This window comes from Triticum urartu, chromosome 1, assembly GCF_003073215.2.
Source record: "Triticum urartu cultivar G1812 chromosome 1, Tu2.1, whole genome shotgun sequence".
NCBI classification, from domain to species: Eukaryota; Viridiplantae; Streptophyta; class Magnoliopsida; order Poales; family Poaceae; genus Triticum; species Triticum urartu.
In genome coordinates, this window is record NC_053022.1 from 299,682,121 (window position 1) to 299,710,096 (window position 27,976).

Consider the following 27,976-nt stretch of genomic DNA (forward strand, 5'->3'; position numbering starts at 1 on the left):
AGGCTAGCAAATGTGGAAGGGTGGGAGTGCGTATAATCCATGGACTCAACATTAGTCATAAAGAACTCACATACTTATTGCAAAAATCTATTAGTTAAAGAAACAAAGTACTACGCGCATGCTCTTAGGGGGATAGATTGGTAGGAAAAGACCATCGCTCGTTCCCGACAGCCACTTATAAGCAAGGCAATCAATAAATAAATCATGCTCCGACTTCATCACATAACGGTTCACCATACGTGCATGCTACGGGAATCACAAACTTCAACACAAGTATTTCTCAAATTCACAACTACTCAACTAGCATGACTCTAATATCATCATCTCCATATCTCAAAACAATTATCAAGTATCAAACTTCTCATAGCATTCAATGCACTTATATTAAAGTTTTTATTATTCCTAAGAGCAAATTACCATGCTGTTCTAAAGGACTCTCAAAATAATATAAGTGAAGCATGAGAGATCAATTATTTCTATAAAATAAAACCACCACCGTGCTCTAAAAAATATAAGTGAAGCACTAGAGCAAAAACTATATAGCTCAAAAGATATAAGTGAAGCACATAGAGTATTCTAATAAATTCCGATTCATGTGTGCCTCTCTCAAAAGATGTGTACAGCAAGGATGATTGTGGTAAAATAAAAAACCAAGACTCAAATCATACAATACGCTCCAAGCAAAACACATATCATGTGGTGAATAAAAATATAGCTCCAAGTAAAGTTACCGATGAACGAAGACAAAAGAGGGGATGCCTTCCGGGGCATCCCCAAGCTTAGGATTTTTGGTGTCCTTGTATTTTACCTTGAGGTGCCTTGGGAATCCCCAAGCTTAGGCACTTGCCACTCCTTGTTCCATAATCCATCAAATCTTTACCCAAAACTTGAAAACTTCACAACACAAAACTTAACAGAATATCTCGTGAGCTCCGTTAGGGAAAGAAAAGAAAATATCACTTCAAGGTACTGTAATGAACTCATTCTTTATTTATATTGGTGTTAAACCTACTGTATTCCAACTTTTCTATGGTTTATAAACTCCATTACTAGCCATAGATTCATCAAAATAAGCAAACAACACACGAAAAACAGAATCTGTCAAAAACATAACAGTCTGTAGTAATATGTATCAAACGCATACTTCTGAAACCCCAAAAATTATAAAATAAATTTATGTACGTGAGTAATCTATATAGTAATCATCTTCAAAAGAAATTAACTAAATATCACTCTAGAATAAAAATCGGCAGCAATTCTCGCGAGCGCTAAATTTCTGTTTTTTACAGCAAGATCAAAAAGACTTTCCCCAAGTCTTCCCAACGGTTCTACTTAGCCCAAACAATAATTAAACACAAAAAACACAACCAAAACACAGGCTAGATAAATTATTTATTACTAAACAGAAACAAAAATCAAGGAATAAAAATAAAATTGGGTTGCCTCCCAACAAGCGCTATTGTTTAACGCCCCTAGCTAGGCATACAAGCGAGGATAAATCTAGGCATTGCCATCTTTGGTAGGCAATCCATAAGTGGATCTTATAATAGATTCATATGGTAACTTAATTTTATTTCTAGGGAAGTGTTCCATGCCTTTCCTTAACGGAAATTGGAATCTAATATTCCCTTCCTTCATATCAATAATTGCACCAATCGTTCTAAGGAAAGGTCTACCAAGAATAATAGGACATGAAGGATTGCAATCTATATCAAGAACAATGAAATCTACGGGCACATAATTCCTATTTTCAACAATAATAACAGCATTAATTCTTCCCATAGGTTTCTTAATAGTGGAATCCGCAAGGTGCAAGTTTAAAGAACAATAATCAAATTCATGGAAACCTAGCAAATCACACAAAGTTTTTGGGATCATGGAAACACTAGCACCCAAATCACACAAAGCATAGCATTCATGATCTTTAATTTTAATTTTAATTGTAGGTTCCCACTCATCATAAAGTTTTCTAGGGATAGAAATTTCCAATTCAAGCTTTTCTTCATAAGATTGCATTAAAGCATCAACGATATGTTTAGCAAAAGCTTTATTTTGACTATAACATGCGGAGAATTTAGCATGGATTGCAACAAGGAAATACAATCTATTAAAGAACAATTATCATAATTAAATTCCTTGAAATCCAATATAGTGGGTTCATTGTATTTAAAGTTTTGACCTCTCCAATCCCACTTTTATCAATTTTTGCATCAAGATCTGAAAACTCTGAATCATTGGGACGCCTTATAACTAAAGTTTACTCATCTCCAGTCCCATCATTATCAAGATTCATATTGCAAAACAAATATTTAACAGGAGACACATCAATAACTTTTAGATCTTCATCATTATTATCATGGAAACTAGAAGAACGCGCTTTCTCAAAGCAATCCTTTTTAACACACATCCTAGCGGTTCTTTCTTTGCACTCATCAATGGAAACTATCATAGCTTTGAGAGACTCATTGATATCATGCTTAGGTGGAATAGATCTAAGTTTCAAAGAATCAACATCAAGGGAAATTCTATCCACGTTCCTAGCAAACTCATCAATCTTAAGCAATTTTTCTTCAATCAAAGCATTGAAACTCTTTTGCGAACTAATAAATTCTTTAATATTAGATTCAAAATCAGAGGCCATATTATTATAATTTCCATATGGATTGTTTTATGAATTACCATAATTATTAGAGGAACTACTAGGAAATGACCTAGAATTAAAATCACCTCTACACGCGTTGTTACCAAAATTGTTCCTACCAACAAAATTCACATCCATAGATTCATTACTATTCTCAATTAAAGTAGACAAAGGAATATCATTGGGATCAGTAGGAGTGCTCTTATTAGCAAACAATTTCATAAGTTCATCCATCTTTCCACTCAAAACATTAATCTATTCAATTGCGTGCACCTTTTTATTAGTAGATCTTTCAGTATGCCATTGAGAATAATTAACCATAATATTATCTAGGAATTTAGTAGATTCTCCTAAAGTGATTTCCATAAAAGTGCCTCCCGTGGCAGAATCTAGAAGATTTCTAGAAGCAAAATTCAATCCGGCATAATTTTTTTGTATAATCATCCATAAATTCAAACCATGTGTAGGGCAATTACGTATTATTAATTTCATCCTCTCCCAAGATTGTGCAACATGCTCATGATGAAGTTGCTTAAAATTCATAATATCATTTCTAAGAGAGATGATCTTAGCGGGAGGAAAATACTTAGAGATAAAAGCATCTTTGCCCTTATTCCGTGAATCAATACTATTTTTAGGCAAAGACAAAAACCAAGCTTTAGCACAATCTCTAAGCGAAAACGGAAATAGCTTAAGTTTAACAATATCATTATCCACATCTTTCTTATTTTGCATATCACACAAATCAACAAAGTTGTTTAGATGGGTAGCGGCATCTTCAATAGGAAGGCCAGAAAATGGATCTTTCATGATAAGATTCAGCAAAGTAGTATTAATTTCACAAGATTCAGCATTGGTAAGAGGAGCAATTGGAGTGCTAATAAAATCATTATTGTTGGTATTGGCAAAGTGACACGATTTAGTATTATCTTGAGCCATCGTGACAAGCAAGCAATCCAACACACAAGCAAACAAGCAAACAACACACAAGCAAAAAAGCGAAGAAAAAGCGAACGGAAAGAGAGGGCGAAAGGAAAAGAGGGCGAATAAAACGGCAAGGGTGAAGTGGGGGAGAGAAAAACGAGAGGAAAATGGCAAATAATGTAATGAGAAGGGTAAGAGTTGTGATGGGTACTTGGTATGTCTTGACTTGGCGTAGATCTCCCCGACAACGGCGCCAGAAATCCTTCTTTCTACCTGTTGAGCATGCGTTGGTTTTCCCTTGAAGAGGAAAGGATGATGCAGCAAAGCAGCGTAAGTATTTCCCTCAGTTTTTGAGGGCCAAGGTATCAATCCAGTAGGAGACCACGCGCGAGTCACCTCGTACCTACACAAACAAATTAGAACCTCGCAACCAACGTGATAAAGGGGTTGTCAATCCCTTCACGGCCACTTGCAAGAGTGAGATCTGATAGAGATAATAATAATAATAATAAGATAATTTTTTTGGTATTTTTATGATATAAATTGAAAGTAAAGATTGCAAAATAAAATAGATTAGAAACTTGTATGATGGAAAATAGACCCGGGGGCCATAGGTTTCACTAGTGGCTTCTCTCAAGATAGCATAAGTGTTACGGTGTGTAAAAAAATTACTATCGAGCAATTGATAGAATTGAGCATAGTTATGAGAATATCTAGGTATGATCATGTATATAGGCATCACGTCCGTGACAAGTAGACTAACTCCTGCCTGCATCTACTACTATTACTCCACACATCGACCGCTATCCAGCATGCATATAGAGTATTAAGTTCATAAGAACGGAGTAACGCTTTAAGCAAGATGACATGATGTAGAGGGATAAACTAATGCAATATGATATAAACCCCATCTTTTTATCCTCGATGGCAACAATATAATACGTGCCGTTTCCCCTACTGTCACTGGGATCAAGCACCGCAAGATTGAACCCAAAGCTAAGCACTTCTCCCATTGCAAGAAAGATCAATCTAGTAGGCCAAACCAAACTGATAATTTGAAGAGACTTGCAAAGATAACCAATCATACATAAAAGGATTCAGAGAAGATTCAAATATTGTTCATAGATAACCTTGATCATAAACCCACAATTCATCTGTAGCGACCCGACCCGAATGGATCAAGTCTCTGTGCTTAAGTGGCATCCCTGGATCGGTATGCTGACACACATAGTACTCGAAGGATTTATAGCAGAGGTAAATCGCATGTATAAAGTAACGTAAATACTATTACCTCAATCCAAATAGCGGAAGTAACAAGGTTGTGGTTTCCCATCAACACCAACGACAAAGTTGAGTGTAGAAATCGTAACCCTAACGTATCACTTACTCGTCGTAGGACATCCTGCAACATGAGACGTTGCAGCCACAAAGGGTCAGTACATTGAATGTACTGGCAAATTCACACTATAGAGCAATGATGAATAATCTCTATCACTACATGCATATATGGCTGGTGGAAAAGCTCTATGGTTACAGTTTTGCATAAAGCCAATTTTTCCCTGCTGCAAAGGAATAAATTTTATTTAACTATCATGGTGGTTGTTAAACATTGAGAGCGTTGACACCCTCTCAATCCCAATTAAGCATCATCATTAAAACCCAACAAAATTATTTAAAGTCACATGATGAGATTCACATTATAATTCAAGTACTAGATACTCAAGACATCCATAACCGGGGACACGACTAATCATGATTAGTTTATACACTCTGCAGAGGTTTGCGCACTTTTCCCCACAAGACTCGATCTCCTCCGTTGGGATTCTCGCACTACATGGTGTTTGAGAAACGGATGACCGAGACATAGTCTTTCAGAAGCGCTAGCACCTTACGATCGGGTAGACCGTTACACCTACTTTCCCCTACATCTGCTAGTCTACCACTGTAAGAGTTCGCATGACTTAATCAACTATGCTAGAGCCCATAATAGCTTCTGGCTCCACACGGAAGTTTCTAGTATGAATAATCTCATGATCCCTTTGAGCCTGGGTGGCGGTCCATAAAGAAAAACAGGAAATCGCTGGAATACCCAGGTGCCCAAACAGGCAATCGCTAGAATACCCAGGTGCCTCAATCCACCCAGATGTGTGTTAAAGTTGCCACCTTAAGTAAACCATTAATTAACAATTTCACATCTGTCATGAATACTCTCAAACCCAATCCACGTCTACGAGCATAGCATAGCAATATAAGCAACATAATAGTAACTACCAAGGTTTGACTGCAGGGCAATAGGTACCTACCTCATCAACTACTTCCCAATACCCACATGTTATCAATCCTACTCATGCAATGTTTGAGGTTGAAACTAATGCATAAAAACTGGGTATGAAAGGAATATGATCAAAGTGTGAACTTGCCTGAAATGTTGATGAAGATGCTTCGCACTCAAAATTCTTGATAGTTCTACTCATCACACTCCGGTCAATCTATCGTAATCAAGCAATAGTAACCACACATAAGCAATCACTCAAAACATCGGAAAGAACGAAGAACAAATCGGAAAACAACAAAACCAAGCAAATAAATCTTGCAACATAAAACAAATTTTTAATAGTACCAAAATTATATGAATTTGGCCTTATCAGAAAGTTTAGGTCAGGAGCTTCAAATAGCAAAAAGAATCAACTCAAACTGAGCTACGAAACTCAAGTTACGATCAAACGAAGTTTGAATTCAAATCTGGTCTAATTCAAAATTTTAAAATTTCAAAAACATATTTGAGTTGGATTACTGGATAGAGGGGATCATAACGAAGAAGTGGGCGTTGGTTTCGTTGGATTTGGACAAACGGTGTAAAAGTTGTGACCGTTTGAAAACCAGGGACTAAAATGTAAAAGAAATAACTACTAACAGGTCCCTGACTGAAAATAAAAGAAAAAGAAAAAATTTAGAATTTTGGGATGTTGGGGGCAGTGCGAAGGCGACGGCTGCGGCGCAGGGAGGCGAGGAGACGGCGGCGGCGGCGGATATCATCGGGACGGCGGCGGTGATGCGATGCGGCTCGAGGCGGCGGCAAAAACGGAATCCAGGGGGTCCCGGGGCGCGCTTTATAGGAGGGCGGGGCGGCTCCGAAGCGTGGAGGAGGGGGCAAGGCGCGAGGTGGCGAGGTCGGGCACGGCGGCGGCGGTGCGTGCTCGCTCGGGACTCCGTCCCGAGCTGGAAGACGGGCGAGGCGCGGCGTCGGGCCGGCTGGGCCGTGGCCTGGCTGGCTGGGTCGGCCCGGTCCGGTCGGTCCAAAAGGTTTTTTAATTTTGCAGACAGAAGAAATAAAATAAATGCAAATAAAATAAAATAACATAGGCATATAATATATCAGAATTTTCAGAAAAATATTTTCTACAACATGGACATTTTTATAATGCCAAATAAAATCCACAAAAAATCAGATACTCAAAGAGCAACTGGTCTAATAAAATCCAATAAAAATCATTTTAAAAATACCAAAATTAATTCAAATTTATTTCTCTCCAATTTTCTTATGTAGGGAATCATGTTACCCTATTTTCTGTATATTTTATTTTTGGAGAAAAATAATTTGAATAAAACCCAAATAACTCCAAATTGAAAATAAATTCAATGGGATTTTGAATTTAATTCTTTGAAACTCCCAACTCATATTTCACATGCTTTGAAGAATTCATTTTATCTTCTCTCATGAAAATCATTGAGTTGCTTGAAGTTTCTGAATTGAAAAATCTTCCCAAATGAAATTCAAATATTTTCAACACCCCTTTTCATTTAAATAAATGGAAGAAGTCATGTCATCTTCTCTCCAGGGTTTTGTGATGAAAAGTATTTGAATTCACGGAGAGCATAAATGCAAAATTGAAAGTTTGGGAAAGTCCTTTTATTCCCTCTCATTTAACTTTCAAAAAGTTTCGAATTCACTCACTTTCAGTCAATCAATCACACAACAAACAAGCAAACAATCAAATCTATCTATTTATTATAACATTCCAAAATTTAGAATTTTGGGATGTTACATCATTGGATCTCGACAAACACACCGCAAAAGAAGATTACATCGAATAGATCTCCAAGAGAATCAAGGAGAACTTTGTATTGAAATCCAAATAGAGAGAAGAAGCCATCTAGCTAATAACTATGGACCTGAAGGTCTGAGGTAAACTACTCACACATCATCGGAGAGGCTATGGTATTAATGTAGAAGCCCTCCGTGATCAATGCCCCCTCCGGCGGAGCGCCGGAAAAGGCCCCAAGATGGGATCTCACGGGTACAGAAGGTTGCGTAGGTGGAATTAGGTTTTCGTGGTGCCCTCTGATGTTTTCAGGGTACGTAGGTATATATAGGAGGAAGAAGTAGGTCGGTGGAGCCACGAGGGGCCCACGAGGATGGAGGGCGCGCCCAGGGGGGTAGGCGCACCCCCTGCCTCGTGGCTTCCTCGTTGGTTGCTTGACGTCCACTCTAAGTCCTCTGGATCACGTTTGTTCCAAAAATCATGCTCCCGAAGGTTTCATTCCGTTTGGATTCCGTTTGATATTATTTTTATGCGAAACACTGTAATAGGCAAAAAAACAATTTGAGCTGGGCCTCCGGTTAATAGGTTAGTCCCAAAAATAATATAAAAGTGTATAAATAAGCCCATTAAACATCTAAAACAGAATATATAATAGCATGGAACAATGAAAAATTATAGATACGTTGGAGACATATCAGCGCTCGTAGTAGCTCTTGGGTATTTGATACCAGTGCGGTTGCTTATATTTGTAACTCAAAATAGGAGCTGCGGAATAAGCAGAGACTGGCGAAGGACGAGGTGACGATGCGCGTCGGGAATGGTTCCAAGGTCGATGTGATCGCCGTCGGCACGCTACCTCTACATCTACCTACGAGATTAGTTTTAAACCTCAATAATTGTTATTTAGTACCAGCTTTGAGCATGAACATTGTATCTAGATCTCGTTTAATGCGAGATGGCTACTCATTTAAATCCGAGAATAATGGTTGTTCCATTTATATGAGAGATGTGTTTTATGGCCATGCCCCGCTGGTCAATGGTTTATTTTTGTTTAATGTCAAACGTGATGTTACACATATTCATAGGCCCTGTTTGGTTCAGCTGTGTATTTCTAAAAGCAGCTGTGAAAAATTTGCTGTGGAAAAATAGTTGTGGAAAATTTGATGTGAAAAAGATGTAGGTCATTTGGCAAACCAGCTGATACAACTTTTTTTCGATTTTGGCCCGCTGCGGAATCAGATTTTGGAAAGCACGTCCTGGGCTGCTTCCGCTTTTGGTTCAGATTTTGACAGCGGATTTCTGGAATCGGATTCTACTGGGTTCGCCCTTTGGCTCAGATTCTGCTGCGTGGCAGCGGAATCCGTCGATAAAATCTGAACCAAATAGGGCCATCGTGTGAATGCCAAAAGATGTAAGGTTGATAATGATAGTCCCACATACTTGTGGCACTACCGCCTGTTGGAAATATGCCCTAGAGGCAATAATAAAAGCATTATTATTATATTTCTTTGTTCATGATAATTGTCTTTATTCATGCTATAATTGTATTATTCTGAGATCGTAATACATGTGTGAATAACAGACACCATCATGTCCCTAGTAAGCCTCTAGTTGACTAGCTCGTTGATCAACAGATAGTCATGGTTTCCTGACTATGGACATTGGATGTCATTGATAACGAGATCACATCATTAGGAGAATGATGTGATGGACAAGACCCAATTCTAAACATAGCATAAAGATCGTGTAGTTCGTTTGCTAGAGTTTTTCCAATGTCAAGTATCCTTTCCTTAGACCATGAGATCGTGTAACTCCCGGATACCGTAGGAGTGCTTTGGGGTGTACCAAACATCACAACGTAACTGGGTGACTATAAAGGTATACTACGGGTATTCCGAAAGTGTCTGTTGGGTGACATGGATCAAGACTGGGATTTGTCACTCCGTATGACGGAAGAGGTCACTGGGCCACTCGGTAATGCATCATCATAATGAGCTCAAAGTGGACCAAGTGTCCTGGTCACGGGATCATGCATTACGGTACGAGTAAAGTGACTTGCCGGTAACGAGATTGAACGAGGTATTGGGATACGACGATCGAATCTCGGGCAAGTAACATATCGATTGACAAAGGAAATTGCATACGGGGTTGATTGAATCCTCGACATCGTGGTTCATCCGATGAGATCATCGTGGAGCATGTGGGAGCCAACATGGGTATCCAGATCCCGCTGTTGGTTATTGACCGGAGAGTCGTCTCGGTCATCTCTGCATGTCTCCCGAACCCGTAGGGTCTACACACTTAAGGTTCGGTGACGCTAGGGTTGTAGGGATATGTATATCCAGTAACCCGAATGTTGTTCGGAGTCCCGGATGGAGATCCTGGACGTCACGAGGAGTTCCGGAATGGTCCAGAGGTAAGAGATTATATATAGGAAGTGTCCTGTAAGAGTTTCGGGGCCTTGCCGCATCGGGCCAAGGGCACCAGCCCCAAGAGGCCCATGCGCAGGTTTCAGGAGGAAGATCCTAGGAGGGGAAGGCACCTCCCTAGGTGCCTTGGGGGAGGGAAACCTCCCTTGGCCGGCCGCCCCCCCTTGGCCCTCCTATATATAGTGAGGGAAGGAGGGCTTTTCACCCACGCCTTTGGTTGCCTCCTTCTCCCTCTCCAACACCTCCTCCTCCTCCATAGCGCTTGGCGAAGCCCTGATGGAGTACTGCAGCTCCACCATCACCACGCCGTCGTGTTGCTGCTGGAGCCATCTTCCTCAACCTCTCCTTCCCTCTTGCTGGATCAAGAAGAAGGAGACGTTACTCTGACCGTACGTGTGTTGAACACGGAGGTGCCGTCCGTTCGGCACTAGGATCTTCGGTGATTTGGATCACGTCGTGTACGACTTCCTCATCCCTGTTCTTTGAACGCTTCCGCGCATGATCTACAAAGGTATGTAGATGCAATCCAATCACTCGTTGCTAGATGAACTCCTAGATGGATCTTGGTGAAACCGTAGGAAAATTTTTGTTTTCTGCTACGTTCCCTAACAGTGGCATCATGAGCTAGGTCTATGCGTAGTTCTTCTTGCGCGAGTAGAACACAATTTGTTGTGGGCGTAGATGTTGTCAACTTTCTTGCCGCTACTAGTCTTATCTTGCTTCAACGGTATTGTGGGATGAAGCGGCCCGGACCAACCTTACACGTATGCTTACGTGAGACCGGTTCCACCGACTAACATGCACTAGTTGCATAAGGTGGCTGGCGGGTGTCTGTCTCTCCTACTTTAGTTGGAGCGGATTCGATGAAAAGGGTCCTTATGAAGGGTAAATAGAAGTTGACAAATCACGTTGTGGTTTTCACGTAGGTAAGAAAACGTTCTTGCTAGAACCCTACTTCAGCCACGTAAAACTTGCAACAACAATTAGAGGACGTCTAACTTGTTTTTGCAGCAAGTGCTTTGTGATATGATATGGCCAAAGTTGTGATAAATGATGAATGATATATATGTGATGTATGAGTTGTCCATGCTATTGTAATAGGAATCACGACTTGCATGTCGATGAGTATGACAACCGGCAGGAGCCATAGGAGTTGTCTATATTTTTTGTATGACCTGCGTGTCATTGAGAAACGCCATGTAAATTACTTTACTTTATTGCTAAACGCGTTAGCCATAGTAGTAGAAGTAATAGTTGGCGAGCAACTTCATGGAGACACGATGATGGAGATCATGATGATGGAGATCATGGTGTCATGCCGGTGACAAGATGATCATGGAGCCCCAAGATGGAGATCAAAGGAGCTATGTGATATTGGCCATATCATGTCACTTTTATTATTTGATTGCATGTGATGTTTATCATGTTTTTTCATCTTGTTTACTTAGAACGACGGTAGAAAATAAGATGATCCCTCATAATAATTTCAAGAAAGTGTTCCCCCTAACTGTGCACCATTGCGACAGTTCGTTGCTTCAATGCACCACGTGATGATCGGGTGTTTGATTCAAACGTTCACATACAACGGGTGTAAGACAGATTTACACATGCAAACACTTAGGTTGACTTGACGAGCCTAGCATGTGTATAGACATGGCCTCGGAACACAGAAGACCGAAAGGTCGAGCATGAGTCGTATAGAAGATACGATCAACATGAAGATGTTCACCGACGTTGACTAGTCCGTCTCACGTGATGATCGGACACGGCCTAGCTAACTCGGATCATGTTATACTTAGATGACTAGAAGAGGGATGTCTATATAAGTGGGAGTTCATTATAATTTGATTAGATGAACTTAATTATCATGAACTTAGTCTAAAATCTTTGCAATATGTCTTGTAGATCAAATGGCCAACGTAGTCCTCAACTTCAACGCGTTCCTAGAGAAAACCAAGCTGAAAGACGATGGCAGCAACTATACGGACTGGGTCCGGAACCTGAGGATCATCCTCATAGCTGCCAAGAAAGATTATGTCCTACAAGCACCTCTAGGTGATCCACCCGTCCCACAGAACCAAGACGTTATGAACGCTTGGCAGACACGTGCTGATGACTACTCCCTCGTTCAGTGCGGCATGCTTTACAGCTTAGAGCCGGGGCTCCAAAAGCGTTTTGAGAGACATGGAGCATATGATATGTTCGAAGAGCTGAAAATGGTTTTCCAAGCTCATGCCCGGGTCGAGAGATATGAAGTCTCCGACAAATTCTTCAGCTGTAAGATGGAGGAAAATAGTTCTGTCAGTGAGCACATACTCACTATGTCTGGGTTACATAACCGCTTGACTCAGCTGGGAGTTAATCTCCGGGATGACGCGGTCATTGACAGAATCCTCCAGTCGCTTCCACCAAGCTACAAGAGCTTTGTGATGAACTTCAATATGCAGGGGATGGAAAAGACCATTCCTGAGGTATTTGCAATGTTGAAATCAGCAGAGGTAGAAGTCAAGAAGGAACATCAAGTGTTGATGGTAAATAAAACCACTAAGTTCAAGAAGGGCAAGGGTAAAAAGAACTCCATGAAGGACGGCAAGGAAGTTGCCACGCCTGGCAAGAAATCTGCCAGGAAGAAGCCAAAGAATGGACCCAAGCCCGAGACTGAGTGCTTTTATTGCAAGGGAAGTGGTCACTGGAAGCGGAACTGCCCCAAATACTTAGCGGACAAGAAGGCCGGAAAAACGAAAGGTATATATGATATACATGTAATTGATGTGTACCTTACTAGTACCCGTAGTAGCTCCTGGGTATTTGATACTGGTGCAGTTGCTCACATTTGTAACTCAAAGCAGGGGCTGCGGAATAAGCGGAGACTGGCAAAGGACGAGGTGACGATGCGCGTCGGGAATGGTTCCAAGGTCAATGTGATCGCCGTCGGCACGCTACCTCTATATTTACCTTCGGGATTAGTTTTAAACCTTAATAATTGTTATTTAGTGCCAGCTTTTATCGGGATCTCGTTTAATTTGAGATGGCTACTCATTTAAATCCGAGAATAATGGTTGTTTTATTTATATGAGAGATATGTTTTATGGTCATGCTCCTATGGTGAATGGTTTATTCTTAATGAATCTCGAGCGTAATGCTACACATATTCATAGTGTGAGTACCAAAAGATGTAAGGTTGATAATGATAGTCCCACATACTTGTGGCACTGCCGCCTTGGTCACATAGGTGTCAAACGCATGAAGAAGCTCCATGCAGATGGACTTTTAGAGTCTCTTGATTACGAATCATTTGACATGTGCGAACCATGCCTCATGGGTAAAATGACCAAGACTCCGTTCTCAGGAACAATGGAGCGAGCAACCAACTTATTGGAAATCATACATACTGATGTGTGCGGTCCAATGAGTGTTGAGGCTCGCGGTGGCTATCGTTATGTTCTCACCCTCACTGATGACTTGAGTAGATATGGGTATGTCTACTTAATGAAACACAAGTCTGAAACCTTTGAAAAGTTCGAGGAATTTCAGAGTGAGGTTGAGAATCAACGTGACAGGAAAATCAAGTTTCTACGATCAGATCGTGGAGGAGAATACTTGAGTCATGAATTTGGCACACACTTAAGAAAATGTGGAATAGTTTCACAACTCACGCCGCCTGGAACACCTCAGCGTAATGGTGTGTCCGAACGTCGTAATCGCACTCTATTAGATATGGTACGATCTATGATGTCTCTTACCGATTTACCGCTATCTTTTTGGGGCTATGCTTTAGAGACTGCCGCATTCACTTTAAATAGGGCTTCGTCGAAATCCGTTGAGACGACACCGTTTGAATGATGGTTTGGTGAGAAACCTAAGTTGTCGTTTCTAAAAGTTTGGGGATGCGATGCTTATGTCAAGAAACTTCAACCTGAAAAGCTCGAACCCAAGTCGGAAAAATGCGTCTTCATAGGATACCCTAAAGAAACTGTTGGGTATACCTTCTACCTCAGATCCGAAGGCAAGATCTTTGTTGCCAAGAATGGATTCTTTCTAGAGAAAGAGTTTCTCTCGAAAGAAGTAAGTGGGAGGAAAGTAGAACTTGATGAAGTGTTACCTCTTGAACTGGAAAATGGCACAACTCAAGAAAATGTTCCTGAGGTGCCTGCACCAACTAAAGAGGAAGTTATTGATGATGATCAAGACACTTCTGATCAAGCTCCTACTGAAATTCGAAGGTCCACAAGGACACGTTCCGCACCAGAGTGGTATGGCAACCCTGTCTTGGAAATCATGTTGTTGGACAACGGTGAACCTTCGAACTATGAAGAAGCGATGGCGGGCCCGGATTCCGACAAATGGCTAGAAGCCATGAAATCCGAGATAGGATCCATGTATGAAAACGAAGTATGGACTTTGACTGACTTGCCCGTTGAACGGCGAGCCATAGAAAATAAATGGATCTTTAAGAAGAAGACAGACGCGGATGGTAATGTGACCATCTATAAAGCTCGGCTTGTCGCTAAGGGTTATCGACAAGTTCAAGGGGTTAACTACGATGAGACTTTCTCACCGGTAGCGAAGCTGAAGTCCGTCCGAATCATGTTAGCAATTGCCGCATTCTATGATTATGAGATATGGCAAATGGACGTCAAAACGGCATTCCTTAATGGTTTCCTTAAGGAAGAATTGTATATGATGCAGCCGGAAGGTTTTGTCGATCCTAAGAATGCTGACAAGGTGTGCAAGCTCCAACGCTGGAATTATGGGCTGGTGCAAGCATCTCGGAGTTGGAACATTCGCTTTGATGAGATGATCAAAGCGTTTGGGTTTACGCAGACTTATGGAGAAGCCTGCGTTTACAAGAAAGTGAGTGGGAGCTCTGTAGCATTTCTCATACTATATGTAGATGACATACTTTTGATGGGAAATGATATAGAACTCTTGGACAGCATCAAGGTTTACTTGAATAAGAGTTTTTCAATGAAGGACCTTGGAGAAGCTGCTTATATATTAGGAATCAAGATCTATAGAGATAGATCGAGATGCCTCATAGGTCTTTCACAAAGCACATACCTTGATAAGATATTGAAGAAGTTCAATATGGATCAGTCTAAGAAGGGGTTCTTGCCTGTGCTGCAAGGTATGAAATTGAGCTCAGCTCAATGTCCGACCATGGCAGAAGATATAGAAGAGATGAGTGTCATCCCCTATGCCTCAGCCATAGGTTCTATTATGTATGCCATGCTGTGTACCAGACCTGATGTAAACCTTGCCGTGAGTTTGGTAGGAAGGTACCAAAGTAATCCCGGCAAGGAACACTGGACAGCGGTCAAGAATATCCTGAAGTACCTGAAAAGGACTAAGGAAATGTTTCTCGTTTATGGAGGTGACGAAGAGCTCGTCGTAAAGGGTTACGTCGACGCTAGCTTCGACACAGATCTGGATGACTCAAAGTCACAAACCGGATACGTGTATATTTTGAATGGTGGGGCAGTAAGCTGGTGCAGTTGCAAGCAGAGCGTCGTGGTGGGATCTACACGTGAAGCGGAGTACATGGCAGCCTCGGAGGCAGCACATGAAGCAATATGGGTGAAGGAGTTCATCACCGACCTAGGAGTCATACCCAATGCGTCAGGACCGATCAAACTCTTTTGTGACAACACTGGAGCTATTGCACTTGCCAAGGAGCCCAGGTTTCACAAGAAGACAAGGCACATCAAGCGTCGCTTCAACTCCATTCGTGAAAATGTTCAAGATGGAGACATAGAGATTTCTAAAGTACATACGGACCTGAATGTAGCAGATCCGTTGACTAAACCTCTCCCTAGAGCAAAACATGATCAACACCAGAATTCCATGGGTGTTCGATTCATCACAATGTAACTAGATTATTGACTCTAGTGCAAGTGGGAGACTGTTGGAAATATGCCCTAGAGGCAATAATAAAAGCATTATTATTATATTTCTTTGTTCATGATAATTGTCTTTGTTCATGCTATAATTGTATTATTCGGAGATCGTAATACATGTGTGAATAACAGACACCATCATGTCCCTAGTAAGCCTCTAGTTGACTAGCTTGTTGATCAACAGATAGTCATGGTTTCCTGACTATGGACATTGGATGTCATTGATAACGAGATCACATCATTAGGAGAATGATGTGATGGACAAGACCCAATTCTAAACATAGCATAAAGATCGTGTAGTTCGTTTGCTAGAGTTTTTCCAATGTCAAGTATCCTTTCCTTAGACCATGAGATCGTGTAACTCCCGGATACCGTAGGAGTGCTTTGGGTGTACCAAACGTCACAACGTAACTGGGTGACTATAAAAGGTGCACTACAGGTATCTCCGAAAGTGTCTGTTGGGTTGACACGGATCGAGACTGGGATTTGTCACTCCGTATGACGGAGAGGTGTCACTGGGCCCACTCGGTAATGCATCATCATAATGAGCTCAAAGTGACCAGTGTCTGGTCACGGGATCATGCATTACGGTACGAGTAAAGTGACTTGCCGGTAACGAGATTGAACGAGGTATTGGGATACCGACGATCGAATCTCGGGCAAGTAACATACCGATTGACAAAGGGAATTGCATACGGGGTTGATTGAATCCTCGACATCGTGGTTCATTCGATGAGATCATCGTGGAGCATGTGGGAGCCAACATGGGTATCCAGATCCCGCTGTTGGTTATTGACCGGAGAGTCGTCTCGGTCATCTCTGCATGTCTCCCGAACCCGTAGGGTCTACACACTTAAGGTTCGGTGACGCTAGGGTTGTAGGGATATGTATATCCAGTAACCCGAATGTTGTTCGGAGTCCCGGATGAGATCCTGGACGTCACGAGGAGTTCCAGAATGGTCCAGAGGTAAAGATTTATATATGGGAAGTCCTGTAAGAGGGTGCGCCTTGGCCTGCATGGGCCAAGGGCACCAGCCCCAAGAGGCCCATGCGCCTAGGGTTTCTAGGAGGAAGATTCCTAGGAGGGGAAGGCACCTCCTAGGTGCCTTGGGGGGGAGGGAAACCTCCCCTTGGCCGCCGCCCCACCCTAGGAGATTGGATCTCCTAGGGCCGCCCCCCCTTGGCCCTCCTATATATAGTGAGGGAAGGAGGGCTTTTCACCCACGCCTTTGGTTGCCTCCTTCTCCCTCTCCAACACCTCCTCCTCCATAGCGCTTGGCGAAGCCCTGACGGAGTACTGCAGCTCCACCATCACCACGCCGTCGTGTTGCTGCTGGAGCCATCTTCCTCAACCTCTCCTTCCCTCTTGCTGGATCAAGAAGAAGGAGACGTTACTCTGACCGTACGTGTGTTGAACACGGAGGTGCCGTCCGTTCGGCACTAGGATCTTCGGTGATTTGGATCACGTCGTGTACGACTTCCTCATCCCCGTTCTTTGAACGCTTCCGCACGTGATCTACAAAGGTATGTAGATACAATCCAATCACTCGTTGCTAGATGAACTCCTAGATGGATCTTGGTGAAACCGTAGGAAATTTTTTGTTTTCTGCTACGTTCCCTAACACCGCCTTGGTCACATTGGTGTCAAACGCATGAAGAAACTCCATGCAGATGGACTTTTGGAGTATCTTGATTATGAATCATTTGACACGTGCAAACCATGCCTCATGGGCAAGAGGACCAAGACTCCGTTCTCCGGAACAATGGAGCGAGCAACCAACTTATTGGAAATCATACATACTGATGTGTGCGGTCCAATAAGCGTTGAGGCTCGCGGTGGCTATCGTTATGTTCTCACCCTCACTGATGACTTAAGTAGATATGGGTATGTCTAGTTAATGAAACACAAGTCTGAGACCTTTGAAAAGTTCATGGAATTTCAGAGTGAGGTAGAGAATCAACGTGACAGGAAAATAAAGTTCTTATGATTAGATCGTGGAGGAGAATACTTGAGTCACGAGTTTGGCACACACTTAAGGAAATGTGGAATTGTTTCACAACTCACGCCGCCTAGAACAGCTCAACGAAATGGTGTGTCTGAACGTCGTAATCACACTCTATTGGATATGGTGCGATCTATGATGTCTCTTGCCGATCTATCGCTATCATTTTGGGGTTATGCTTTAGAGACTGTCGCATTCACTTTAAATAGGGCTCCGTCGAAATCCGTTGAGACGACACCATATGAATTATGGTTTGGAAAGAAACCTAAGCTGTCGTTTCTGAAAGTTTGGGGATGTGATGCTTCTGTCAAGAAACTTAAACCTGAAAAGCTCGAACCCAAGTTGGAAAAATGCGTCTTCATAGGATACCCTAAGGAAACTATCGGGTATACCTTCTACCTCAGATCCGAAGGCAAGATCTTTGTTGCCAAGAATGGATCCTTTCTAGAAAAAGAGTTTCTCTTGAAAGAAGTAAGTGGGAGGAAAGTAGAACTTGATGAGGTACTGCCTCTTGAACCGGAAAGTAGCGCAGCTCGGGAAGATGTTTCTGTGGTGCCTGCACCGACTAGAGAGGAAGTTAATGATGATGATCATGAAACTTTGGATCAAGTTGCTACTGAACGTCGTAGGTCCACGAGGACACGTTCCGCACCAGAGTGGTACGGCAATCCTGTCCTGGAAATCATGTTGTTAGACAACGATGAACCTTCGAACTATGAAGAAGCGATGGCGGGCCCGGATTCCAACAAATGCTTGAAGCCATGAAATCCGAGATAGGATCCATGTATGAAAATGAAGTATGGACTTTGACAGACTTTCCCGATGATCGGCAAGCCATAGAGAATAAATTGATCTTTAAGAAGAAGACTGACGGGGATGGTAACGTGACCATCTATAAGGCTTGGCTTGTCGCTAAGGATTATCGACAAGTTCAAGGAGTTGACTACGATGAGACCTTCTCACCCATAGCGAAGCTGAAATCCATGAATCATGTTAGCAATTACCGCATTCTATGATTATGAGATATGGCAAATGGACGTCAAAACGGCATTCCTTAATGGTTTCCTTAAGGAAGAATTGTATATGATGCAGCCAGAAGGTTTTGTCGATCCTAACAATGCTGACAAGGTACGCAAGCTCCAACACTCAATCTATGGGCTGGTGCAAGCATCTCGGAGTTGGAACATTCACTTTGATGAGATGATCAAAGCGTTTGGGTTTACGCAGACTTATGGAGAAGCCTGTGTTTACAAGAAAGTGAGTGGGAGCTCTGTAGCATTTCTCATATTATATGTGGATGACATACTATTGATGGGAAATGATATAGAATTTCTCGAAAACATAAAGGCCTACTTGAATAAGTGTTTTTCAATGAAGGACCTTGGAGAAGCTGCTTACATATTAGGCATCAAGATCTATAGAGATAGATCGAGACGCCTCATTGGTCTTTCAAAAAGCACATACCTTGACAAGATATTGAAGAAGTTTAATATGGATCAGTCCAAGAAGGGGTTCTTGCCTGTATTGCAAGGTGTGAAATTGAACACGGCTCGATGCCCGACCTCGGCAGAAGATAGAGAAAAGATGAGTGTCATCCCCTATGCCTCAGCCATAGGGTCTATTATGTATGCCATGCTGTATACCAGACCTGATGTGAACCTTGCCGTAAGTTTGGTAGGGAGGTAGCAAAGTAATCCCGGCATGGAACACTGGACAGCGGTCAAGAATATCCTAAAGTACCTGAAAAGGACTAAGGATATGTTTCTCGTTTATGGAGGTGACGAAGAGCTCGTCGTAAAGGGTTACGGCGATGCTAGCTTCGACACAGATCTGGATGACTCCAAGTCACAAATTGGATACGTGTACATTTTGAATGGTGGGGCAGTCAGCTGATGCAGTTGCAAGCAAAGCGTCGTGGCGGGATCTACATGTGAAGCGGAGTACATAGTGGCCTCGGAGCACAGGAAGCAGTCTGGATGAAGGAGTTCATCGCCGACCTAGGAGTTATTCCCAATGCGTCGGGCCCGATGACTCTCTTCTATGACAACACTGGAGCTATTGCCCTTGCCAAGGAGCCCATGTTTCACAAGAAGACCAGGCATATCATGCGTCTCTTCAAATCCATTCATGAATATATTCAGGATGGAGACATGGATATTTGTAAAGTGCATACGAATCTGAATGTCGCAGATCCGTTGACTAAACCTCTTCCGCGAGCAAAACATGATCAACACCAGAACTCTATGGGTATTCGATTCATCACAATGTAACTAGATTATTGACTCTAGTGCAAGTGGGTGACTGTTGGAAATATGCCCTAGAGGCAATAATAAAGTGGTTATTATTATATTTCCGTGTTCATGATAATTGTCTATTGTTCATGCCATAATTGTATTAACAAAAAATCATAATACATGTGTGAATACATAGATCGTAATATGTTCCTAGTAAGCCTCGAGTTGACTAGCTCGTTGATCAATAGATGGTCATGGTTTCCTGACCATGGACATTGGATGTCATTGATAACGGGATCACATCATTGGGAGAATGATGTGATGGACAAGACCCAATCCTAAGCGTAGCACAAGATCGTGTAGTTCGTTTGCTAAAGCTTTTTTAATGTCAAATATCATTTCCTTAGACCATGAGATTGTGCAACTCCCGGATACCGTAGGAATGCTTTGGGTGTACCAAACATCACAATGTCACTGGTGTTGGGGAACGCAGTAATTTCAAAAAAATCCTACGCACACGCAAGATCATGGTGATGCATAGCAACAAGAGGGGAGAGTGTTGTCTACGTACCCTCATAGACCATAAGCGGAAGCGTTATGACAACGTGGTTGATGTAGTCGTACGTCTTCACGATCGACCGATCCTAGTACCAAAAGTACGGCACCTCTGTGATCTACACACATTCAGCTCGGTGACGTCCCACGAACTCACGATCCAGCAGAGTGTCGAGGGAGAGCTTCGTCAGCACGACGGCATAATGACGGTGATGATGATGCTACCGGAACAAGGCTTCGCCTAAGCACTGCTACGATATGACCGAGGTGGATTATGGTGGAGGGGGGCACCGCACATGGCTGAAAAACAATCAACTTGTGTGTTCTAGTGTGCCCCTACCCCCATATATCCAGTGAACCCCGGAACTCATCCGGTGTCCGAATATAGTCATTCAATATGTCGATCTTTATGCCTCGACCATTTTCGAGACTCCTCGTCATGTCCGTGATCACATCCGGGACTCTGAACTACCTTCGGTACATCAAAACACATAAACTCATAATACCGATCGTCACCAAACGTTAAGCGTGCGGACCCTACGGGTTCGAGAATTATGTAGACATGACCGAGACACATCTCCGGTTAATAACCAATAGCGGAACCTGGATGTTCATATTGGCTCCCACATATTCAACAAAGATCTTAATCGGTCAAACCGCATAACGATATGCGTTGTTCCCTTTGTCATCGGTATGTTACTTGCCCGAGATTCGATCGTCGGTATCTCAATACCTAGTTCAATCTCGTTACCAGCAAGTCTCTTTACTTGTTCTGTAATGTATCATCCTGTAACTAACTCATTAGTCACATTGCTTGCAAGGCTTATAGTGATGTGCATTACCGAGAGGGCCCAGAGATACCTCTCCGATACTCGGAGTGACAAATCCTAATCTCGATCTATGCCAACTCAACAAACACCATTGGAGACACCTATAGAGCATCTTTATAGTCACTCAGTTACGTTGTGACGTTTGATAGCACACAAAGTGTTCCTCCGGTATTCGGGAGTTGCATGATCTCATAGTCATAGGAACATGTATAAGTTATGGAGAAAGCAATATCAACAAACTAAACGATCATCGTGCTAAGCTAATGGATGGGTCAAGTCAATCACATCATTCTCTAATGATGTGATCCCGTTAATCAAATGACAACTCATGTCTATGGTCAGGAAACATAACCATCGTTGATTCATTGAGCTAGTCAAGTAGAGGCATACTAGTGACACTCTGTTTGTCATGTATTCACACATGTACTAAGTTTCTAGTTAATACAATTCTAGCATGAATAATAAACATTTATCATGATATAAGGAAATATAAATAACAACTTTATTATTGCCTCTAGGGCATATTTCCTTTAGTCTCCCACTTGCACTAGAGTCAATAATCTAGATTACATTGTAATGATTCTAACACCAATGGAGTCTTGGTGTTGATCATGTTTTGCTCGTGAGAGATGCTTAGTCAACGGGTTTGCAACATTCAGATCCGTATGTATCTTACAAATCTCTATGTCTCCCTCCTTGACTTGATCGCAGATGGAATTGAAGTGTCTCTTGATGTGCTTGGTTTTCTTGTGAAATCGGGATTCCTTTGCCAAGGAAATTGCACGAGTATTGTCACAAAAGATTGTCATTGGACCCGATGCACTAGGTATGACACCTAGATCGGATATGAACTCCTTCATCCAGACTCCTTCATTTGCTGCTTCCGAAGCAGCTATGTACTCAACTTCACATGTAGATCCCACCACGACGCTCTGCTTGGAACTACACCAACCGAGCTCCACCATTTAATAAAAACACGTATCTGGTTTGTGACTTAGAGTCATCCGGATCAGTGTCAAATCTTGCATCGACGTGACCGTTTACGACGAGCTCTTTGTCACCTCCATATATGAGAAACATATCCTTAGCCCTTTTCAGGTATTTCAGGATGTTCTTGACCGCTGTCCAGTGATCCACTCCTGGATTACTTTGGTACCTCCCTTCTAAACTGATAGAAAGGCACACATCAGGTCTGGTACATAGCATTGCATACATGATAGAGCGTATGGCTGAAGCATAGGGAACACCTTTAATTTTCTCTCTATCTTCTTGAGTGGTCGGGCATTGAGTCTGACTCAACTTCACACCTTGTAACACAGGCAAGAACACTTTCTTTGCTTGATCCATTTTGAACTTCTTCAAAATGTCATCAAGGCATGTGCTTTGTGAAAGTCCAATTAAGCGTCTTGATCTATCTCTATAGATCTTGATGCCCAATATATAAGCAGCTTCGCCGAGGTCTTTCATTGAAAAATTCTTATTCAAGTAACCTTTTATGCTATTCGGAAATCCAGTATCATTTCCGATCAACAATATGTCATCTACATATAATATCAGAAATGCTACAGAGCTCCCACTCACTTTCTTGTAAATACAGGCTTCTCCAAAAGTCCGTATCAAACCATATGCTTTGATCACACTGTCAAAGCGTATATTCCAACTCCGAGACGCTTGCACCAGTCCATAAATGGATCTCTGGAGCTTGCACACTTTGTTAGCACCTTTTGGATCGACAAAACCATCTGGTTGCATCATATACAACTCTTCTTTAAGATATCCATTAAGGAATGAAGTTTTGACATCCATTTGCCAAAATTCATAATCATAAAATGTGGCAATTGCTAACATGATTCAGACGGACTTAAGCATCGTTGCGAGTGAGAAGGTCTCATCGTAGTCAACTCCTTGAACTTGTTGAAAACCTTTTGCAACAAGTCGAGCTTTGTAGACAGTAATATTACCGTCAGTGTCAGTCTTTTTCTTGGAAATCCATTTATTCTCTATGGCCTGCCAATCATCGGGCAAGTCAACCAAAGTCCACACTTTGTTCTCATACATGGATCCCATCTCAGATTTCATGGCCTCGAGCCATTTTGCGAACCTGGGCTCATCATCGCTTCCTCATAGTTTGTAGGTTTGTCATGGTCAAGTAACATGACTTCCAGAACAGGATTACCATACCACTCTGGTGTGGATCTGACTCTGGTTGACCTACGAGGTTCGGTAGTAACTTGATCAGAAGTTTCATGATCATCATCATTAGCTTCCTCACTTACTGGTGTAGGAATCACTGGAACTATTTTCAGTGATGAAGTACTTTCCAATAAGGGAGAACGTACAATTACCTCGTCAAGTTCTACTTTCCTCCCACTCACTTCTTTCAAGAGAACTCCTTCTCTAGAAAGGATCCATTCTTAGCAACGAATATCTTGCCTTCGGATATGTGATAGAAGGTGTAGCCAACAGTCTCCTTTGGGTATCCTATGAAGACACATTTCTCCGATTTGGGTTCGAGCTTATCAGGTTGAAGCTTTTTCACATAAGCATCGCAGCCCCAAACTTTAAGAAATGATAACTTGGGTTTCTTGCCAAACCACAGTTCATATGGTGTCGTCTCAACGGATTTAGATGGTGCCCTATTTAACGTGAATGCAGCCGTATCTAAAGCATAACCCCAAAACGATAGCGGTAAACCAGTGAGAGACATCATAGATCGCACCATATCTAATAAAGTGCGGTTACGCCGTTCGGACACACCATTACGTTGTGGCGTTCCAAGTGGCGTGAGTTGTGAAACTATTCCGCATTGTTTCAAATGAAGTCTAAAGTCATAACTCAAATATTCACCTCCGCGATCAGATCGCAGAAACTTGATTTTCTTGTCACGATGATTTTCCACTTCACTATGAAATTCTTTGAACTTTTGAAATGTTTCATTAAGTAGATATACCCATATCTGCTCAAATCATCTGTGAGGGTGAGAAAATGACGATATTCGTTGCGAGCTTCAATGTTCATTGGACCACATACATCAATATGTATGATTTCCAATAACTCTGTTGCTCGCTCCATTGTTCCGGAGAACGGAGTTTTAGTCATCTTGCCCATGAGGCATGGTTCGCAAGTACCAAGTGATTCATAATCAAGTGATTCCAGAAGTCCATCAGAATGGAGTTTCTTCATACGTTTTACACCAATATGACCTAAATGGCAGTGCCACAAATAAGTTGCACTACCATTATCAACTCTGCATCTTTTGGCTTCAATACTATGAACATGTGTATCACTACTATCAAGATTTAGTAAAAATAGACCACTCATCAAGGGTGCATGACCATAAAATATATTACTCATATAAATAGAACAATCATTATTCTCTGATTTAAATGAATAACCGTCTCACATCAAACAAGATCTAGATATAATGTTCATGCTCAACGCTGGCACCAAATAACAATTATTTAGGTCTAAAACTAATCTCGAAGGTAGATGTAGAGGTAGCGCGCCGACGGCGATCATGTCGACTTTTGAACCATTTCCCACATGCATCGTCACCTCGTCCTTAGCCAATCTTCGCTTAATCTGTAGCCCCTGTTTCGAGTTGCAAATGTTAGCAACTGAACCAGTATCAAATACCCAGGCACTACTGAGAGCATTAGTAAGGTACACATCAATAACATGTATATCAAATATACCTTTCACTTTGCCATCCTTCTTCTCCGCCAAATACTTGGGGCAGTTCCGCTTCCAGTGACCAGTCCCTTTGCAGTAGAAGCACTCAGTCTCAGGCTTAGGTCCACACTTGGGTTTCTTCACTTGAGCAGCAACTGGCTTGCTGTTTTTCTTGAAGTTCCCCTTCTTCCCTTTACCCTTTTTCTTAAAACTAGTGGTCTTATTGACCATCAACACTTGATGCTCCTTCTTGATTTCTACCTCCGCAGCTTTTAGCATTGCGAAGAGCTCAGGAATCATCTTATCCATCCCTTGCATATTATAGTTCATCACGAAGCTCTTATAGCTTGGTGGTAGTGATTGAAGAACTCTATCAAACACACTGTCATTAGGAAGATTAACTCCCAGTTGACTCAAGTGGTTGTGATACCAGACATTCTGAGTATATGTTCACTGACATAACTATTCTCCTCCATCTTGAAGCTGTAGAACTTATTGGAGACTTCATATCTCTCAATCCGGGCATTTGCTTGAAATGTTAACTTCAACTCCTGGAACATCTCATGTGCTCCATGAAGTTCAAAACTTCGTTGAAGTCCCGGTTCTAAGACGTAAAGCATGGAGCACTGAACTATCGAGTAGTCATCAGCTTTGCTCTGCCAGGTGTTCATAACATCTGGCGTTGCTCCTGCAGCGGGTTTGTCACCAAGCGGTGCTTCCAGGACGTAATTCTTCTATGCAGCAATGATGATAATCCTCAAGTTACGGATGCTGTCCATGTAGTTGCTACCATCGTCTTTCAACTTAGCTTTCTCTAGGAACGCATTAAAATTCAACGGAACAACAACACATGTCATCTATCTACAACAACAAAGACATGCAAAATACTATCAGGTACTAAGTTCATGATAAATTAAAGTTCAATTAATCAAATTACTTAAGAACTCCCACTTAGATAGACATCTCTCTAATCATCTAAGTGATCACGTGATCCATATCAACTAAACCATGTCCGATCATCACGTGAGATGGAGTAGTTTTCAACGGTGAACATCACTATGTTGATCATATCTACTATATGATTCACGCTCGACCTTTCGGTCTCAGTGTTCCGAGACCATATCTGTATATGCTAGGATCGTCAAGTTTAACCTGAGTATTCTGCTTGTGCAAAACTGGCTTGCACTCGTTGTATGTGAACGTAGAGCTTATCACACCCGATCATCACGTGGTGTCTCGGCACGACGAACTGTAGCAACGGTGCATACTCAGGGAGAACACTTATACCTTGAAATTTAGTGAGAGATCATCTTATAATGTGATACGTCTCCGTCGTATCTACTTTTCCAAACACTTTTGCCTTGTTTTGGACTCTAACTTGCATGATTTGAATGGAATTAACCCGAACTGACACTGTTTTCAGCAGAATTGCCATGGTGTTATTTATGTGCAGGAACAAAAGTTCTCGGAATGACCTAAAACTCCACGGAGATTATTTTTGGAAATAATAAAAAATGTTGGCAAAGAATCAAGGCCAGGGGCCCACACCCTAGCCACGAGGGTGGGGGGTGCGCCTCCCCCTGGGCGCGCCCCCCTGCCTCGTGGCCCCCCTAGAGCTCCACCGACCTCAACTCCAACTCCATATATTCGTTTTCGGGGAGAAAACAATAAGAGAGAAGGATTCATCGCGTTTTACAATACGAAGCCACCGCCAAGCCCTAAACTCTCTCGGGAGGTCTGATCTGGAGTCCGTTCGGGGCTCCGGAGAGGGGAATCCATCGTCGTCGTCATCATCTGAAGGAAATATGCCCTAGAGGCAATAATAAAGTTATTATTTATTTCCTTATAATCATGATAAATGTTTATTATTCATGCTAGAATTTTATTAACCGGAAACATAATACATGTGTGAATACATAGACAAACAAAGTGTCACTAGTATGCCTCTACTTGACTAGCTCGTTAATCAAAGATGGTTATGTTTCCTAACCATGAGCAATGAGTTGTTATTTGATTAACGAGGTCACATCATTAGTTGAATGATCTGATTGACATGACCCATTCCTTTAGCTTAGCACCCGATCGTTTAATATGTTGCTATTGCTTTCTTCATGACTTATACATGTTCCTATAACTATGAGATTATGCAACTCCCGTTTACCGGAGGAACACTTTGGGTAGTACCAAACATCACAACGTAACTGGGTGATTATAAAGGAGTACTACAAGTGTCTCCAAAGGTACATGTTGGGTTGGCGTATTTCGAGATTAGGTTTTGTCACTCCGATTGTCGGAGAGGTATCTCTGGGCCCTCTCGGTAATGCACATCACTTAAGCCTTGCAAGCATTGCAACTAATGAGTTAGTTGCGGGATGATGTATTACAGAACGAGTAAAGAGACTTGCCGGCAACGAGATTGAACTAGGTATTGGAGGATACCGACGATCGAATCTCGGGCAAGTAACATACCGATGACAAAGGGAACGACGTATGTTGTTATGCGGTCTGACTGATAAAGATCTTCGTAGAATATGTAGGAGCCAATATGGGCATCCAGGTCCCGCTATTGGTTATTGATCGGAGACGTGTCTCGGTCATGTCTACATTGTTCTCGAACCCGTAGGGTCCGCACGCTTAAGGTTACGATGACAGTTATATTATGAGTTTATGCATTTTGATGTACCAAAGGTTGTTCGGAGTCCCGGATGTGATCACGGACATGACGAGGAGTCTCGAAATGGTCGAGAC